Raw genomic sequence first — 13,629 nt, 5'->3', positions numbered from 1 at the left:
CAAAACATCCAATGCCGAATGTCCCCAGACCTCAGCTCAAATGCCATCTCCGCGGAAGCCTTCCTGCCCTGGCCACACCACAAATATGGGGACTCTTCTCCCCCTCTACCACCTTTCTCTGCTTTCCGTTAGACTGCTTACTACTCTCTGACATTTTAGTTCATAGAGTTAGTTGGTTATTTACCTACTATCTTCCCCACAGAAATCCTCAGGTAAGGACTTCTGTCTGTCTTGCCATCTGACTCCAGTCCCCAGGACCTATAACTGACCTATAACAGGCAGTCAATAGATACTTTTTGAATAGCCGAATGGTTCTTTACACCCCATACCACGTCGCTGATGAGGACAGGGGCAAGTAACTCCTCTCGGTGGACTCTCTCCCAGCTAACCAGCTGCAAAAAAATAAGCAGATACCTCCTCAAAAGCAGGAACAAGGTTTCTATTTAACTGAGATGTATCTGGGAGATTTTCATGCAGCAAGGAAACAAGATCAAAAATTCTCCTGAAAAAAAACAAAAAATTCTCCTGAATAAGTCCTAAAATGAATGGATTTTAGTATGCCAAGAAAAATAGCAGCTGAACTCTTTTTTTTTTTTATAATATTTGACTGAAGCTGGCCTCACCTGGTCCCTAGGGATGTCAGTCTCGCAGAAACAGCTCTCCAGTAACCGGGAAGCATGACATCAAGGAGCCTACTAATCACTCGCTGATGTCAACTACTTCTTATTCATACCCAGGAAATAACTCCATTCAGAGTGCCCAGGCCCATTCAAGTCTTCACAATGTCCCACCAGACATTCTAAGGGTTCATACTTAAATATGCCCAGCCTAGAGAGCAAACGGATTTTTGTCAGGGAACCTGGAAAGCCAAATGGTACAAATAATAGTGAAGGATGGTTACCTGGTTACCTTCAGAAACCACCATGCCAGGAATTAACCTTCTTACTGGTCTACCTTGAGTGAGAAAGAGGATGAAGAACTTAGCCAATTTTCTGTAAAACTCAAAACCCATTCCCTTCCACTGAGAGGAACGATACCCAACATTTCACTGTTCTGATTTTAAATACATGTTTCAGGATTCAGACAAATCCTTTTGAATTGAATTATTTACCAAGCTTGATCACAATTCTTAGGGAAAGAACCCATTTTTCAGTACTGATCCTAACAGATGTGAGAACAGAAATGGAGAGGATGAAGACAAGTGTCACACTCATAAGAGCTCAAAGGCAATGAGAAGGCAAAACTTCCTTCAGGAGGAGCCTCAACCATTCCAGTATACCCACTGCCCCTGCTGACTCTCTGGGCCCGCCCCTTCTCATCATGTGTGATGTCAGTATTTCACTGACTCAGCACTTCCGTTTCCAGCCCTCTCTCCCAACGCACCCATTAAAGATGATCTCTTCTCTTGAAGTCCACACTTCTGTTTATATCAAACTATCTGCTTCTGGTTGTCACTGTCCATTGACCTGCTAGTCTTCCCCTTTTGTCCACTGACCGCCGCCTCCCCATCCCCAGGTGATGATGATGACAACTTTTGGCTTAGGGTTCTTCTCACAAAGAAGCATGGGCTTTGGGACGAGACTTGCATTCAGAGCCTGTCTCCAGCATGTCCTACCAGGAAGACCTTGGGTCACCTTGAGAGGCTTCAGCTTCTCAAATGTAAAATAGGTACAATATAACCCTTAACTACAGGGCCACTGTGAGGATTAAATGCTATAACAGATGTGAAAAACTTTAGCATACTGCCTGGCACACAGTAGGTCTCAATAAACAGTAGTTCTTTTCCTTCCTTTTCTGCCCCACTGCCTTTAACTCTGGTGAGTTCAGAATTCATATTGATAATCCTTTCAGCACTGACTTAACACCTCTCAGACCTCTGGAACTCCAAGTCTCACCCACAGTCTATTTTAGCACCTTCTCAGTCATACCCTGGGATTTCTCAATACTGGAAACTCTTGCAGCTAAAATGTCCCAAACTCTGAAATTCTGTCTTCCAAATTGTCCTTGCTTCTCCACATGTTTATTCCTCCTCATATATGCTGTGGCCCTATGACTACTCACTCTCTCCCTGCTCCCCCAGACCAAGGCCTCATGCCCTTTCCAGCTCCATTCATCCTACCACCCAGGCCAGACATTTAAGCCTCTTCCCTTGTCAGCACCCTAGGGCCCCACAACTCCTTATTCTCCAGCTGAAACTGCTTTGTCAATGTCTAACCTCTGGGAATACTCACCATATACTTTCATCTAACAAAATTCTCAAACCAGGCAGTTAGATTCACTTCCAATGCTACTGAGGAGTCTTCCCACTGACAGCTCCCTTCTTACCCACAGCCCTCCAAATCCTAGCAGTGACACTGTCTCCTGCTTTGCAGAGACATTCAAGTTCATATGACAACAGCTACCACAGCATCTCTCTAAATGGACCTGCTCACTTACGAGTCTCTGGTGGCCTCTAATAGCCACATCCTCAACCACTTCCCAGCACTTGATCCTATTGCTTACCACTTCCCTCTTGAAGATAGCTCTTTCTTTGTCATCCTTCACATTGTACTGAAGTCTCCTGTCTCTCTCTTCATTGGTTCAACTTCCTCCTCTAAACCCTAAAAGCATAAATTCCCACAATTCTTAACCACAAGCCTTGACCCTCTGCCCTAATATTCTCATTGGAAATCTCATCCCCATTACTTTTGCCACTACCTCCAGGAAACTACTTCTAAATTCCATGCCTTCAATTCCACCAAACACTCCAGAGGATTCCAGCAGGGTGTTCCATTGGCACCTCAGATACAAGATCTTTAAATTTATCTTGTTCTTTTCTATAACTTTCTCCAAACTATTTTTATTACAATTCTATCAATTTTCCATTCCTTCATTCTGGACTCTCTTCTCTGATCCTTGACAATCCAATCATGCCAAATCACACTTACTCTAGCTCTTAAATCCACCACTGACTCTTATTCTTGTGTGTACCTCCTGCTTCAGACCCTCAAAACTCTCACTCACTGAAATCTTAGAAGAGCTTTGTAACTGCTTTTCCTTTCTTCTAAGTCTCAGGGTCCACACCACCAGATTAGAAAATAACAAATTAAATCTAATTCATAGTTTAGCTTGGAGTAATAGAACCTCCTTGATCTGGCCACAGTATAGCTTAATCTTCTCTGCTCTTCTCAATGACAATTATCCAATAGTTTACTGTTCCCCAAACATGTGCTTGTATCTCCCACCTCTGAAATTTTTTGTCATCACTCATTCCATCCCATTTTGTTCCCCTCATAGCAGTTCCTCAAATTTCTGCCTGGATAAAAAAATCTTATACATTACTCTAGGCTCAGCTCAAATGTCATATACACCTAAAGTCCTCCCTTATCTAACCATCAAACATTATCTCATGTCACCTCTGAGCAGAGTACTTTGTCTTTCTATCACTTATGGGATTCAAAACACCCTGTATGACTTTCTCATGTCTCCTGCTCATACAAGTGTCCCCCTCAACAAAACGCTCACTTTCATGCTAACCTTTCATGACTTCTACGACTGTCCTCTCTAAGCTACTGCTGCTGACTTGGACCTCTCCTTTCTCTTTTCCCCTTACCTTGTTCTGCTATTTTTTTGCACCAAAGGCTCCAGCCATCACTATCTGTGACCATCTGCCCCTTTCAATTAAAGAGTTAAGTCCCCTCCACTGCATGAAGTCCTACTGTGCCATCATTCCATCTATAATGACTGAAATATGTCTGAAAGTCAAAGGTATGCAAGCTAAATAATAAACTTGCATGGAGGTTCTGTTCTCAAGAGAGCTAAGAATAATCTTACAAAACTCCTAACTATGTTGTCTTTTACACACAATCTTTAATATCTACCTCTGTCATATTGTGTCTTATCATTTTCATTTCTTCACAACTGAACTCTCATTTACCTTAGTAGGCTGAAAAAAGGCCATGGTTCCCACCTACAACAGACCAAAAATGATTCAACCCATCTCATTTATATTCACTTGATGAAATCTACCTTTTGACTCATCACATTTACATTTTCACTTTCCCATTTTGGATGTGTCCTTTTTTAATAATCAGGGGAAAAACAGATAAAATATTTAAACAATTGCATAAGCATATGGTACAACTAAAGGTTGAAATACTGCACAGAGACTGGAAGGCAAAATCAAAATTTTGAAATATCTTATTGGATGTTATAAGAAAACCTCAGTTTGGCCCATAAAAGATAGTCTGGAGTATTAACTACAATATGCAAAAGTGATGGGTATATGGAAGCTGGAACCTGCTGAGGCTCCTCACCCAACACTCAGGATTGTGTCCTGACACCTTGGTAATCCCACTTCAGAGCAAAGTGGCCAAAGGAAAAGCTCAGGATCCCAGTAGTGGGAGTTCTGGGTTTTAAAAAAAAATTGAGAGAGAAAACTTAAAATGGTTTCCAACTGCATTGTTTCAACTACATAAGGAGTTAAAGAGGCTTTTTTGTTGTCTTGCCTAGGATTATGATAGTATTCTGTAAACGATGAAGTGTTCTATAATTGCAATGTGTTAGAACCTTGTTTATATAGAGAATTCATTCCAAATTCCAAATGACTTCAAAATGCATTTTAAAATGTGTCTCATTGTAAGCTCCTAGAAGGCAGGGCCCATTTCTTATCTTTGTATCTTATCTCTCATAATATTTTTAATATAAATACTCAAAGTTCTTATTTCATAAGGATGACAAGATGAATTCATATATAAGAAGAAAAGCCAAATTAACCAACAAGAGGTCTTTAAAAATGTAATCACCCAGCAATGCATAAGCCCCTATAACTTACGTCAAATGGGCATATTTAAATCAGACTCTTTCCAAATAAAAAACAGAAAGCCTACAGATAAGAAAACAATTGTGTACATTTACATCTTCATCAGATTATATTTCCTCTCATGCAAATCAGCGGAATCATCTTGCATAGAATTTGACAGCAACTCTTTCGGCAAAGGCAAAGTAAAATTATGCAGCTTCCTTGGCTCAAAAAGCACACTTGAGCTGTGGCTAGAATGGGAAGGAAGTAAAAGGTAGGAGAAGGCATCCACAGAATGTGGGTGCTTTTCATTTGGGGATTTCATTCATTTTCTCTCACTGGCCAATATGAAAACAGGAAAATGTTTAACTTAGGCCTTTGGTGGTGTTGCCTGTGCTTGCTATTCAGGGAATCACCTAACTTGAAACCTCAGTATCCTCCCTGCATGGAGACTGTTAAGATACACACACACACACACACACACACACACACACACACACACCATTTGAACTGCCACTTCTTCCTCTGAATCCAGAATTGGCTCCTCTACTGAGAATCTCTTCCCTGGGAGAGACATCAATGGAGCAAGGAAATTGTCTTTACCTCTGGGTGTGTTACCAGGGTTCCCTCTTTTCAAGGCTCGCCATAGCCATGCTTTGAGAAACACTGATCTGTGCTCCCCTCATTGTCCTGCTGCACCAGAAACAAGGAACAGCAAAAGAACAGTCATTATTTGTATTTGGCAAGAAAGGCGGCAGTAAAAACTGAGAGGCAGTAGGCATGGAAATGTCAAAGTGAGGATCTGAATGAGGCAGAGACAGCAAGCACCGCGAGCAATCTCAGTGGAGAGGAGCCTCAATTATAGACAGATAGGAAACTGATGGAGGTGGAAAGAAAGAAAAGGAGGAAGCGAGGGAGGGACAGAGAGTCCATTACACCTAAGAGCAAAGCAACCCGGGTTCAAAGGCTGCTTCCATCGTCCAGAGTTTGCTACAGTATCACAGCTGTGGAGCATCCAGACTGGAGTTGAAAGTCCCTGGTGTAAATCCTGCCTCTTCCACTTGCCATTTATAGGATTTGGGTAGGTAAATCCCTGAACCTCTTTATGCCTCAGTTTCCTCATTATAAAATAATGATGATAACTACCTAACGGATGTGTCAGAGACCCAAATGAGCTAATGTTTAGAATGGTTAATATTAGAACAGTGTCTGGCATACAGGATGTGTGAGTTGCTACCAGGATGATGATCTGGCAAAAGTCATTTCAACCAACACTCTTGACTTCCTTTCCTCATTTAGAAAAAAGAAGCTAAACCAGTTACTTTCATCTCTACCATTCTACCCACCAAATATGTATTATTTGCCACATACCTTGGGAAAACAACTCCTTAACCCTGCAGCTGTAGGTAACCCTGTAGGTGCAGTTTGCATCCTGTAAAGCAGGACTCCTGGGTGTTATTTCACATGCAAGAAGCCTCCTCCTAGAGTCAGCACTGTCCTCACGCAGCAAGCATTACCCCAGAGGTCTCCAGGGGACCAGATTCCTGCCTGGGAGATGAACTTGTCTCTGGCAGAGAAGATTCTAGGCGGCCTCACTCCCAAAATAACACTCACTTGCAAGAGACGCTACTGCACAAGACTGTAAGCCAAAAATAAAATAAATATTGGGTATTTCATTTTTCCTTCAGATTTGGCTTCAAGGTGGGTCTTTAGCCAAATCAAGTAAATAATGTTTGTTTTTGGTGAACTTCCTTGGTACATCATTGCAAGCAGAGCTAGATTAAATAGCAGGCTTGGGGTGAGTAGGAAGTTCTAGAAGGATCAATTCATAAGGGGCACTAAAATATCACTAGGACATAGAATGTTACGAAAAATGTCATGAGATGGTAAAAGATGTGCTGGTCAAAATTCTCCTCCGGGAGAATACTGAATGCTGTTGGAAGAATAGAGTAACTCAATGGATCTCATCTGGGATTGAACTGCTCTCAAAGGGTGTCTGGAAATGGGCGGTACGGAGATTCTGGTATTCACAACTATTGGGAGAGCATTACTGGCATTTAGCATTTAGTAGGTAGAACCAGGAATAATAATCCATGAAATAAAGCTTGTGTGTCTAAAATGCCACTGACTACCCTGTTCAGAAACTACATGAAGTGCCCCCAGAGAACACTCATCTTCTAAGGACAGTGGTCCAGTTAGCTGCTGGATCCCTTTGCCCATGCCCAACAGCCCCGTCGAGTGAGCATGCCCACAGGAGTCAGAGCTAGATTTTTTCAGCTGACAGAGAAGGTAAGGCCACCAGCAAGTCTCCTCCACACTCCAACCCTCATGACTGGCTGCCCAAGCACTGCACCTGGAATTCAAGATCACGTACCTCTTTGTGGAATAGAGGAGCGAATTTTGACCAGTGTGCTCAAACCAGGGTTTTTTTGTTTGTTTGTTTGTTTTTTAAGATTTTATTTTATTCATGAGAGACAGAGAGAGAGAGAGAGAGAGAGGCAGAGACACAGGCAGAGGGAGATGCAGGCTCCATGCAGGGAGCCCGACGTGGGACTCAATCCTGGGTCTCCAAGATCACACCCTGGGTTGAAAGCGGTGCTAAACCACTGAGCCACCCAGACTGCCCTCAAACCATGTTTTGCACATTTAGTTCCCACAGCAACTCCTTGACAATGAGAGAGAAGGAAACTGGCAGGCTACATGTCTAGAAAACTGCTCATGATCTCAGTGCAGTCTTGGTCCTTACAGACCCTGCCCTGGGCTCTGGGTCCCACTGCAGAACCACAGGACCACAGGACCACAGTCCCTGCTGCACCTGGAAACTCTAAGTAGCTCTGCAGAAACCCACTTCCTTGCATCACTAGCCCTAAAGCCAAGGCCCCTTGTGAGCGTGTCTGGTGGGCAAACCAGGGTCACGTGGCTGTGCCCTAGTGCAATGGGGTCTGAGAAAAGGGTGGGAGCCAGCCTCTGGCTTCTAACAAGACTGAGGAATCAAATTCCTCAATACAAAAGGGAGGCTCAAATGCCAGCTGACAGAGTGGAAAGACAAACGTGCAAACACTGGACTCTGAGAGACCTGACCTTAGGAAACTTAACTGCAATCTCCCCTAAGACTAAGGTGACCACGTGTCCTATTCGCCAGAGATCATCCCATTTATTCCCATTGTCCCAGCTTCATTATTAATAACATCCTTTGCACTGTCAGAAGGGCTGTGGTTTGGTAATAAATTATATGCCACCCTCCCTAAGATTCCTGTCCTGCACTGAACCTCAAATGAAGTTTGCACATGGATTTGCATGTACGTATGCATTTGTGTGTGTGTGTACCCAAACGCCACCAATCATGCTGCAGAGAGCAGGCTCTGATAAAATAGACACTCCCTCCACTTCCAGGAACCACTCAGTACAATTTGAGACTTCAACTTAAAAATGATTCACAGGAACCACTTCCCTAATAACAGAATTACCTTGATTTTGTATCTGATTTGTTGCTCTGCAGTTGGAAAACCGGAAAGTAGTAATTTCTGGAAAAGATTCTTTCCACTGTCTGTGAAGTGCATTTCTCAGATTCTGTTATTTTATCTCACTTCCCTCAGGACTCTGCCCTTAGCTGCCTTCCAAGTAGCAATAAAATTCACCTTTTTGCTTCAACTTTAAAATGCCAGCATATTTTTGCCCTTTGGGGATGAGTGGCTGGGGGAGGCATAAGAAGAGAAATACAAAAGGAAGATTGAAGGATAGGTAGGAGAAAGGAAGTAGAAAGAAGGCAGAAAATTAAATGAGAGGAAAGAGAGAAAGAAGAAATGAGAATCCTCTTACACGATATATTATCCAAATGTTTATTTCTCTTGGCCTGGAACACGTACTGGTAAAAGCTAGCAATTCATCAAGCTTGGTGGTCTCAGCCTGATTCCAACGGGTTTCTCCAGCTAAACTCGCTCCCAAGTGCCTGAGCCAGCAAGTGCTTCAGCCACACGTTGCAGGACCACAGAGTCCTCAAGAAGAGCAAGAACCTATCCATCAGACTGCTGTATAGTGGGAAGGATGGATATCTAGGTTTATATAAGCTAACATTCAAAAAAATCCTAAACACAGTCCCTTGTGATGTTTAATCCCCAGGGGAAACATGCCCAAATATTATCCAACCCTGATTTTTACTGCCAGCAAAGCAAAACTGAAATACCCTTTCCAAACTACGGAGCAACTTTAACTAGAGATATTAGCTACTTGAGAAAAATCCTTTCTTACGCTTGAAAAACCCTAAAGTCAATTTCACATTCAATTCTTCTGTTATTCCTAGTTTTAAAACAATGGTACCTAAATACATGTTCCTAAAACTGACAAAGGGAAAATCGCACACTTCGCAAATTAAGACAATGCCACCTTCCCAAGATAAAATACATCCCATAACCCTACTATGTTAGTGGTGGCACACCCAGCATTTTGTCTCCCTGTTTACAGGTAATTGAGACCCTGCAGCACGTTATGATCACTAAATACTGAAAGATTTTTAAAGCTTCTGTTTTAACCCACAGCCTCATTCTGATTTGTACATGCCTACATGCCTAGAAATAGGGGAAATATCACTCACTTCTTCTGAATGATCCAATCTCACAATTAATAATTGAGAATCTCTTTTCTCTTTCTCCCTTGCCTTTTTTCTCTCCGAACTAGAGTGCACTCTTCAGCTTGTTAAGCTCAGCTCACTCCCACTGATAATTCACTAGAGATCATAATTTATGGACAATTGAAGCTGCAGAAACATCTCTTAGAAGGAATAGAGCAGATCCATAGCAACAATTCTTCAGGGGAATATTAATCCCCGGCTTTATGTAGTGCTAAGTGTACAATAGTAATCAGAACTTGAGTAGAAGCTGCTAATCATTGAGGGAAAAGGCTGTATAAAGAATTCATAATGGAATTAGCCTGCGGCAAACAAAGAAAGACAAAATTAAATCAGCCATCAAATTGCACCAAGGAATTTTAATTTACAGGTTAATGTAGGATTATGTAACTAATCACAGCTAACATTTTCAATGAACAACCAATAAAATTCTACTCTTTTTTCCTCTCTAATCTTACTAATGGTATTCCAATAACATGCTTTTATTACCCTAGAATATGTTAGAAATGATTCTCAAAAATTCTAAAAGTCTTTCCAGTTGTCAGAACCGGTATAAAACGCTAGCTTTGAAAGAATCAGTCAAAAGTGCAGATCTAGGAAGATCCAATCCTCACTTCAGTATAGACCCAATAATATCTGAGTGAGTTTGCATAAAATGGATTTACAAAGCCACACAGCTTTAAAGTATATGCATGTTTTTCATGCAGTGCAGAGAGCTAAAATGGGACAAAAGAGACCAAATTAAATATGTGAAACTAATTTGAAGCACAAAGTATATCAGCTAATTCTAAATAAAACCACTGCCATAGATTTATGTGTCAATATTGCAGACATATCCAATGACATGCACACCAAGGACCGCTCTAACAGAGTTTTCATGGTTTATAAATGTGAACATCATAAAAAGAAATAAGGTTTCTAGGATAAAAAGTTGATTAGCATTTCCTATGGGAGGGGGGTGGAATCTTGTATCCTCCCCAGTTATATTTTGATATCAACCAATGCATGACAAAGACAGAAAAAAAAAAACCCTCTATACAATTCGAAAAATTATATGAAACCCACTGCTTCATAAATATAAATACATAAAAAAGACAGCATAACTCTTTGCACATTGGCAAGGGGAAACTCCAAAATTATACTATATGCTTAAAAAGACATCAGTTTAATCAAAAAGATCTTTTTCCAACATATGGTAGAAGGAAAATTATTATAAATGGAGTAAAAAGTATGTTCATAAGCTTTACTTCACGAGGGAAGAATGCTGGGGAAGACAGGCGACAGCATTCTTCTTGCATATGTTTTTCTTGTCGAGAACAATGTGGGAAAGTCTCATTTTCCTTTAATCTAAATGTTCATTTTATGGAAGCAGCAACATTCAGCCCAGTTATTAGCAAAGGAGTTTTGTTGCTTTATAAAGTCTAATTTTAAGATGCTCACTTCCAAAAAAACATTATGGTGTCAATTGCACTACCCTTCAGCAATCCTGTAATAACTTTATTCAACCATTTCTAATTATAATTATATTTTCAATTCCTTTTAGCTATAGAAACTCTTTATCAATCAGAGCACAAGACAGAAAATTACTTTATTACAGCTACAGCTCGTTAGGCTGAGTGCTCTTAATGAAGCAGCCTCATAATCAGATGAAAATCATGCTGGAGAAAACTTGCATCATTAGTCTGGGCCTTAATTACCAAGAAATATAGTCACTAACAATGATATTCCATTTCATGATATGGTGCATGCACCTTCTACACTACTTGCAATTAATAATTCCACTGACTACTACGGAATCTTTTCTATTTATTCATAACAATGGAGGGGGGAAATTCTAAATTTAATTGAGCGCTTCAGATTGCGCGCTCTTTCTCCCTCTCTCGCGCGTTCAGATTAAAATGTCACAAGGCTAATATTCTATCTTACAATAATTCATCATTTTAATTACATATTTTATGTATGTGAAATGTCTTTTTCGGCTTTATAGTTGAGGTTGACATTTTTGGGGACGCATCTAGGAAAACGTGTGGCCTCTTGTGAAGGTGGTTCCTACCACCCAGAACCGCATCACGGAAATCTGAAGGGAAAAAAAAAAAAAAAAAAAAAATCACCGACATCAGTCCTGTCAATTCTATCCATGTTGGGAAAAGCTGCCAACAAGAACAGGGACATTCATTTAAATTAATGTCGGCGTCTTCTGATAGGCTTTGGATGGCAGAATGGCGATGTTCTGGGAGGAACAAGGCCTTGTGTCACAGGGCCTCTTTGTTAAGCGTGATTGATCACAGACAGAATCAGCAACTTTCCTTTGTGAAAGCCTCCTTTCTTCTGCCCCATTTCCTTTCACCCTTTCCTTGCCTCTCTCACGAAGATCCTTGCTTCTGACCTCCTGAGAAAGAACTTCAGCCAGGGAAGGAGATCTGGCCCCCGGGCCCTCCTGCTGGGTTTTGCACACTGCAGGTCCCAGCAAACCCACCTCATTTCTGGATCCTCTCTCCAGGCAATCTTAATGCTGGAACCCAAAGTGCTGTTGGCAATTGCTGCTCCTTTTCAAACGCAAATTAGGTTACTAGGTGAGGGCAAAGAGCCTTTGGGAGAAGGGCAGAGGGCAAGGGGGTTGGCATAGATAAATGAGATTCCCATTTGACCTCAAAACCCAAGTGTGCCTAGAGCTGAACTTCCTGCCTGACATGGCCTTTCATTGGAATCATTGCCAAACAGCTGATTTGATTAATATAGGCTGCACTTTCCCCAATCATCTGCCTTATGAGCACCAAGCAGTTTGATAAATGAAATTGATAGAAGAGAACGACCTGGAAAAACCCACAAGTCACAAGACGAAGAGCGGGCTATAAGAGAATGCTAATTTTTTTTAAGACCTAAACATCCAATTTCTATACCTGAGTGTTTAAGATCACCAACTTAAAAGATCATTAGCTTCATGATAATTAGTGTTGAGCAAGCACTGACATAGTTCCTAAGGCAATAAGAAGACATTCTCCCCACCCAAATTCAGACCCCAAATAAACAAACAACCAAATAATTTAATAAATGACAGCCCACCACACATACACAAAAATCACCAGATGACAATTAGTCTGAAGATGGTAAAGAATTGACTGTATCATTAGTGAATCTGTGTATTCCCTCTGGTATTGCTAAAGTTTCAAGGGAAGTAGTGGCAAGTAGAATTGTTTTTCACATAGACTTTAGCCAAAAAGTGGACTCATAGCAGGGATCTGGAAGATGAGGGCCAGTAGGAATGGAGGAGTCATGAGGCTTAACAGGAAGATGCAGGCTGCCTAGAGAAGAGTGCTAGGTGGACAAGAGGAGGTGGACTCGGACCAAGGGAAAACACTACAAGCAGCAGCAGGAAATGGAAGCTGTCCAGCAAGACAACGGAAAATGAGACATTAATCAGAACCACACAGAGCACATTTCCACAGGAAAAATGCCTGGCATTTTGGACAGCCAAGAGCTTACAAAACAGCTTAAGATGTGCAGGGATACTTCCAAGGCAACTGGTTTGCAAGGCCCAGCCTGACATTCTCGGAAGCAACCATAGGAGAGCCAAGGAAGAGTTAAAGGGAACAGGCTACATTTCCACATTCTCTTATTAATGCAAAGTCAGGAAAAGACCTCAGCATTATTGTCCTTGCCTTCAATCACTCCCTAATGTTTCCTCCTAACAGCACTTCATTTAAGTACAAAAGTCGCTGCAGGTACTTCTATCTGGCAGTAGCTACCCACAGAGACACAGGAGAAGCCCCAGTGAAGCCCCAGACCGTTGCTGGGGCCAGAGTGCCACATTCTTAAGTTCCCACTCTCTGTGCCTGGCAATATCCACATCTAGTTCCACAATTAAGACAACAGCACATCACCCATATGCATCCAGAGGAGACTGGGGACTCCCACCTTGGAAGGTCTTCAGAGCAAGTCACTCAGACTAACAGTTGCCCAACCACCCTTGTCAGTGCAGTGGCTACAGCATGAAGTCTTCCAGAGCTCTGCTGCATACTGCCTGGGTGATCTTAGGAGGGTGACTTAACTACTCTGTCTCAGGGGCCACATCCCCAAATAAGGGCAATTATGGTATCTGCTTCATAGAGCTGCTGCAAAGGCTATCTGAGAGGAGGCGTGTAAAGGTGCTCATAACACGAGCTGGCACATAGGAAGTTTCAGTAACTGTTAGCTCCGTTCAGTATCAGCACTGCCATCATTATAA

The 13,629-nt window shown here is 41.7% G+C and overlaps 1 long non-coding RNA gene across 1 annotated transcript in view; it reads right to left on the bottom strand.

The window, feature by feature from the left end:
- Positions 1-13,412, bottom strand: part of LOC111097793 — a 343,982-nt gene extending 330,570 nt beyond the window's left edge. Inside the window, exon 1 of the long non-coding RNA XR_005366185.1 lies at positions 13,320-13,412. This is a non-coding gene — a long non-coding RNA (uncharacterized LOC111097793). The remainder of the gene's footprint in view (positions 1-13,319) is intronic.
- Positions 13,413-13,629: the final 217 nt, after the last annotated feature.

The sequence above is a fragment of the Canis lupus genome, chromosome 10, assembly GCF_011100685.1.
Source record: "Canis lupus familiaris isolate Mischka breed German Shepherd chromosome 10, alternate assembly UU_Cfam_GSD_1.0, whole genome shotgun sequence".
Lineage (NCBI taxonomy): Eukaryota > Metazoa > Chordata > Mammalia > Carnivora > Canidae > Canis > Canis lupus.
This window is presented reverse-complemented; position numbering and strand designations above follow the sequence as displayed.